This window comes from Prionailurus viverrinus, chromosome C2, assembly GCF_022837055.1.
Source record: "Prionailurus viverrinus isolate Anna chromosome C2, UM_Priviv_1.0, whole genome shotgun sequence".
In the NCBI taxonomy this organism is placed as follows: domain Eukaryota; kingdom Metazoa; phylum Chordata; class Mammalia; order Carnivora; family Felidae; genus Prionailurus; species Prionailurus viverrinus.
In genome coordinates, this window is record NC_062569.1 from 48,261,341 (window position 1) to 48,267,676 (window position 6,336).

General features: G+C 33.5%; 1 pseudogene; it reads left to right on the top strand.

Moving 5' to 3' along the window:
• The first annotated feature begins 2,390 nt into the window (after positions 1-2,390).
• Positions 2,391-2,507, top strand: LOC125175942 (uncharacterized; annotated as a pseudogene).
• The last annotated feature ends 3,829 nt before the right edge of the window (positions 2,508-6,336 follow it).

Below are 6,336 nucleotides of genomic sequence, written 5' to 3' on the forward strand. Positions count from 1 at the left end.
TGAATCTTCTATAAACATGTCTTGGCTTTTTTAAAATATAAACTTAATCATTTATTTTAACTTCAGTAAATATACTTTGAAGTCCCTTTAATACTAGATTGGTTAAAACCAGACTGGTATGGTAAAATTGCTCTTGATTACAGGATGATGGAACTAAACAATAATTTCAAGTGTAATTATGGTATCATTCAAGGTTAAAGTACTTAATATATTTCAGATTTATGACCTCTTTTGAATGTACAATAAGCATTTACATACACATATCCATACTTCTTACTAGGAGAAGTAGAAATCTGAGCCAAACCAGAAACTGAACCACAGGAACCTAGAAGACACAGTTCTAACCCTCATAAGGCTCACTCTAACAATATATCCCCATTTACTTGTGATGCAGACAAATCCTTCTTCTGAAAACATATGTTCAACTCTAAAAACTTTTCATTTTCTCTACATATACTTCTGCTTCAAATGCTCTTTTTTAAAATTATGTTTTATTTTAGAAAGAGAGAGTGCACACTAGCAGGGCAGAGGGAGAGAGAGAAAGAGAGAGAAGAATCTTAAGCAGGGCTGAATCTGATGCACGGCTCGATCCCATGACCCTGGGATCCTGACCTGAGCCAAATCAAGAGTTGGACATTCAACAGCCTAAGCTACTGAGGTATCCCTCAAATGCTCTTTTAATAGGATTTTATTCATGGGCATGTTCCTGATGATACTGAGGAAAAATCCACTCTGTTTCCCTCACTGCAAAAATTGAGTATTTATCATGATCCCATCATAAGAAATCTGTGGGAATTTTACAACATCAAAATAAAGCTCTTTGTAACTAAGAATCTTTATAAGCACTATGGAAGTCTTAACTCCAGCATAGTTAATTACTGAGAAGTTTCTCCCACTGACAGCTATTTTAGTCAACATAACATTAAATTCTTAAATTTTTTCAATATAATAATCCATTAAAAGTTTTCTAGATATAATTCTTCTTTATTAAATGAACAAATGGATCTGGGTTATCATGTGCAAGATTATGTAAGTATCCTTTATGACATTTTCTATCACAAAACTCTTAACTTTTCAATAATAGAAGTGTTATTTACACTGAAAAATTAATTCACATTTATAAGAGTTTTCCAATGCTTTTGGGAAATGTCTTTAAAATAGTTATTTTTAATCATATTTTATGCCCCAATGTAAACGGCAGTACTACTCTGAAAAAAAAAGAGAATAAGAAACATTTTTAAAATTTACTTTTAATAAACATATAAAATGCATCTGTGAATCAGAACAACAATAATATGAGCAAGAATGTCCAAATTCAGAGAAGGAAAAATGGTGGAAGGTAAACAGGGAAGGATGGATACTTAATGGCTACAGAGCTCAGACTAACCGGCAGAATTTCCAAGGTGAGTATCACAAATCAGTATCTCTCAATTGAAACATCAGAATGTGTGAGGTTACTGAGGGAACTTCCATGAACTAATATGGCAACAAACATCAGGATCTGTAAGGCTGAACAAAGAATTCCACTGACTTGCCGTATTTTCAGGAAGCATTTAGTCAGTGAGCAGAGTGAAAGATAGTGACATAATTGGAGGCAGACCCACAGCTGTTCATTTACGTTAGACATAGAGAAAAAAAAAAAACAAACAAAAACAGGCCAACCACATTATAAACTGCCCAGTCCTATAATGAATCTCCTATAAATAACTGGTTCAGGATGAGAACCTCACTCAAAGGTAACACATGGTCAAAAACTAATCAGCATTGGTTCTTATCAAATACAATATCACATGAAGGAGGAAATAGGAAGAGCAAATGGCAAAGGACACTCACCAAAATAATCTTGCCACAGAGCAGATGACAAAAAAAAAAATAGGTCTTAAATTAAAATTTAAATGAAATGGTTAGTTTTACAAAGCAACTACTCAAAAGATACAAACAATTACAGTACATGAAACTATGTAACAAAGGAATGAAACAGGAACCAAAACAGCTTAGGAAAGAAGCAGAGTAGGAAGTAAAACCATTACAAAAATAGAGGCTAATCTGACAGAATTACATAGGACAAAATATGGCAAGGAACATGGAGCATCATACTGAGAATAGAAAGCAAAATGAAGTGGAAACGGAGTTAAGGAGGACTCCAGGAAAAAATGATCACTATGGAATCAAACATATACATAAATGGTTTCCCTGAAAGCAAGAATCAAAATAATGAAATATAACAATTATTTAACAATATAAAACAAGAAAACTTTCCAGAAAATGAAAGGAATAATGGTAAATCCAGAGACAGAAAGAGTACAGCATGTACCAGGAAAAATTAGATATAGAATGACCAATTTTATTACAGAATAATAAAACCACTGGACCAAGATGTTTATAAATGCAGCTTGTGTGGTGGCAGTATCGTAGCCAATGAGGTTTATCCAAGGCATGATTATTGCTAATTGAAGATACTTATAAATGGTAAATAATCAGGCTAGTTTCCAAAAGTTCCACAGAACACTAGCAGATGGTAAAATAATGCCTCAAAGATAGTGTGACTCAATAATTTTACTACCTCCCAAATTCTCACGTAAGAATAAAAACAATGAACTTTAGATATATAAAAACTCAGGGTATATAGTGCCTATAAATTCTTCCCAAAGAAACCATTCAAGAGTAAATTTTAGCTACCCAAGAAATAAATGGAGATATAGTGGCAAAAACAAACAAAAACAACTAGTGATGAATGTTAATACCTTTTAACTCTAGTACTAAGACTAAACAGTTATAGAGATTATAGACATAGACAAAATGTAAAAGTCACCAATCCTGACAGGATTCTTTCATTTCCTTGCTCTCTTTCTATATTAAGAAGTATGCAGAAAATCTTTGTGTGCACAGGTGCACATCAAAGATGAAGCAGCAGTGAGATAAACTGAGAAAGAATTATAAGGAGGTCATATTCTGTTTAGATAACCAGGAAAGAAAAGAAGCCTGTAGGGCTCAAGTAGGAGGCTCTTACCAAAATCAAGCCTGTATATTTGTTGACATGCCCCTTGTGCTCCTTCTCAGAAACAGCCTGATGACTAGTGTAGGAAGGTGAGGCACCCTCAATATAAAGGAATGTTCTAGAGTACAGCTTGCTTAGGCACCAAACACACTCTCCTATTGGTTGTATCCAGGGCCTCAAAGAAGAGAAATTCCAATTTACCAGGGGTCCAGAATTGAGTGGACCACTAGTTTCATCAAATGCACTTAATGTAGTTAAATTCAACTGAATCTTTTATTACACCCATATGATTTTAAACATCAATTATTGGCCATCTCTAAAGAGATATTTCTATAGAAGCCATGAGGATAAATACTTGCTGATTCTAGACTAACTGGAAAATTTTCTTGGTTTTAAAGATCAATTCACTGTCAGCACTTTTTTGTGAGGTAGGAGCTACTACTGAGCAAGCTTTACAGATGAGACATATGAAGTACACCATACAGAAAAGAGCAGCATAAGTAATAGTCCCCGAAATAGAGAGCCTAGAGTCATAATCCACCTGTGCCATTTAATGCTGTTATGAAGAAATTTGTTTGTAGTGAGGTTTCAGTCGTTTTAATCATAAAATAATGACGATAAAAACAATAACAGTGTTGTTTTGAGGATCAACTCATACAATGTACATAAAAATGCTTTAATTACAAAGCATTTTACCAATTTATCATTATTACTATTACTATAAACATTCTCCATCTGGTCATCTCATTTATAATTAGCAACATTGCACACGCTTTTATGTCTTTAAAATGCAACAGGGTTATCCTATTTTTCAGTAGAACTAAAAATCATTAGTTTCCTTCCACAAAGTGTATATAAAACACTGGTCTCTGAATGTGCCATGGAAAAAGAGTTTAGCTTAGCCTCTCAAGGGACCTTTATCTCAAAAATGTTAAGGACGACTGATAGTGGAATGAATTGCCTAACCAGTTGTTGAAGGTAGTTTCTAAATCATGGGAGCTATGGATTTTAAAAGCATGCACTAGCAAATTCAGATTTATGTTATCTCTGTTATCTATTGGTCCCTTGAACTTTCTTTTTCCTAAAATAACTGCATGGGTCTAAGAAGAATCCCAAGAATAGATGATTCAGACCAATTAATAAGAAACTATCTCTCATGGTTACAATTTGAGTACAAAACATTCTGGCAGTCCAGACAGAGCTTTTCAAATATTCTACATGTTCACAGTTTATAAGAGATTTACAAGTTTTCTCCTTTGTTTTTATAGTAATTTATTTTTTCTCTTGTCTCTCAGAACACTCTTCTTTACAACAAAGTCACATTCCAGATAAATTCTGAGTATGTCACCTTTCAGTACTTTTTTCCCGCTTCTCTTTATTCTTTCTTAAGCTGGCATTAAGCAGGAAAGCATGCATTTCCAACGGGAAGCAACTTCAGCACATGAGGTTTCCAAAAGTATTACTAATGCAGAGTGGATTTAATAACTGGGAGAGATAATTGCAGCATTGCCTGTGAGGCCTACAAATATTTAACAATAACAAGCATTAGAGGGGTGAGACTCAAACTCCTTTGTTCGGAGAAACTAAGCCTGTATCTCTAATTTGATACCAGCTTCACTTCATTATAGTCCATCTCTGCAATTTCATGATTTAGATTATACAGCTTTGATCTATACTTTCCTTCTCCTCCTACTCTGGTATATCTTTATGGGCCTAAAATCCCCAGGCAAAAACCCTTGAAATGGCTGACTGCCAGGACTCGTTTCCAAACCCTTGAATTCTTTTCCCAGTCTCATGCTTTGAATTTGGAAGTGAAATACATTTGTTTTAGCTTGTTCATTTGTTTTCTTTGGCCTGATGCAACTTAAGTGCCATTAAGTGTTTCTGTGATGTCTGAACTTGAGGGAAGAAGAAAAGTACAAGATATGTTACAAGTGAAAAAGGAACCGTAATGTCACAGAATTCCAGAAAAGCCATCACACACATCATGTTCAATATTTTCCTCTCTACCTTTTACCATTTACCTTTAAATCCTTTTAAGACTTACTCAATTCCATCTTCATTAATTGCATTTAGCAATTTATAATTAAAAGAAAATTTTCATATTAAAATATCTATCAAAGCAAAACTGTTTTCTTTATTTAACATTAGGGAAAATTTCAAGGCTTTTTTTTTTTCACAATAGATAGTCAATGTCTGAGTTACAATTATAAAACATCCTGAATCTATTCAGGTGAGTCTTATCTAAAAATCCAAATATAAATTTTCAGAAGAATGATTGAATTAATGCTTCCAATTCTCTACCTCTCCATTCACATTACTTGCCATATGACTTTGAATGTCATTCCTCAAAACATAATGTAATATATTTCCCTACCCCTTGATTTTGAATTCAACTATGTAATTTTGTTTTTCTCAGTAGGATGTTTGTAGTGTGGGTACATTCAGGGCTTGGAAAAAAAAAAAAAAAGAGCACATAATAGTCTGCCATTGTTCTTGTGCCACTACCAGCTAAGAACACGGCCAGGCTAGTCTGCTGGTGATTGAAAGACACATCAAGTAGAACCATATCACCCTAGTCATTCCAGCCAAGGCCAGCCTAACATCAGCCAACACCAGTTCATTCCCAATGGGTGAGCGAGCCAGCCATAATCAGGAGAACTACTTCATCACTCCAGCTGACTGCAGAACAAGCAAGCCCAGCCACCAGCACTTGGGCACATCAGTGTAGGATAAATAAATGCTTATTGTTCAATGTCTTTAAGGTATTGCAGTTGTTTCTTATGCAATATTTTCATAACAATACATAACTGATACACATGGGTCTAGACATAATATATGCACATGCCTAAACATATGTATACATTATAGTATAAATAGAAACGTGTTGGAGGGTAAAAATGTTTCTGAATAGCTATGTGCAATATCTATATATATGTTAATAAATTTTATAGTAGATTTAGAAACTTTAAGATTACAGTCACAGAAATAGACCATTTTTCCTAAAGGTACTTTACTTAAAACCCTTTTGCCTACAGGTTTTCCAAATATTGAAACTCCCTTTAATATTATATTATATTAATATTATAATAAGTCTTATTTTTACTTTTTGTATTTCTGGAAAAATTTAGCATTTTAATCATTTAGTTCTTAGTATATTTTTATCTTAATTTTGTATACCTGATAAATAAATATTACATTTGCAACACTTTGGAAAAGGTAGAAATGTTTTGTTTGTTTGCAGGCTTTATTTAATATTTTATTCATTTTTTAATGTGTTAACACCCAGTTAGTCAGGAAAAAAAAAAAACAACCTTTCTTCAGTTAAGAAAAAAGAA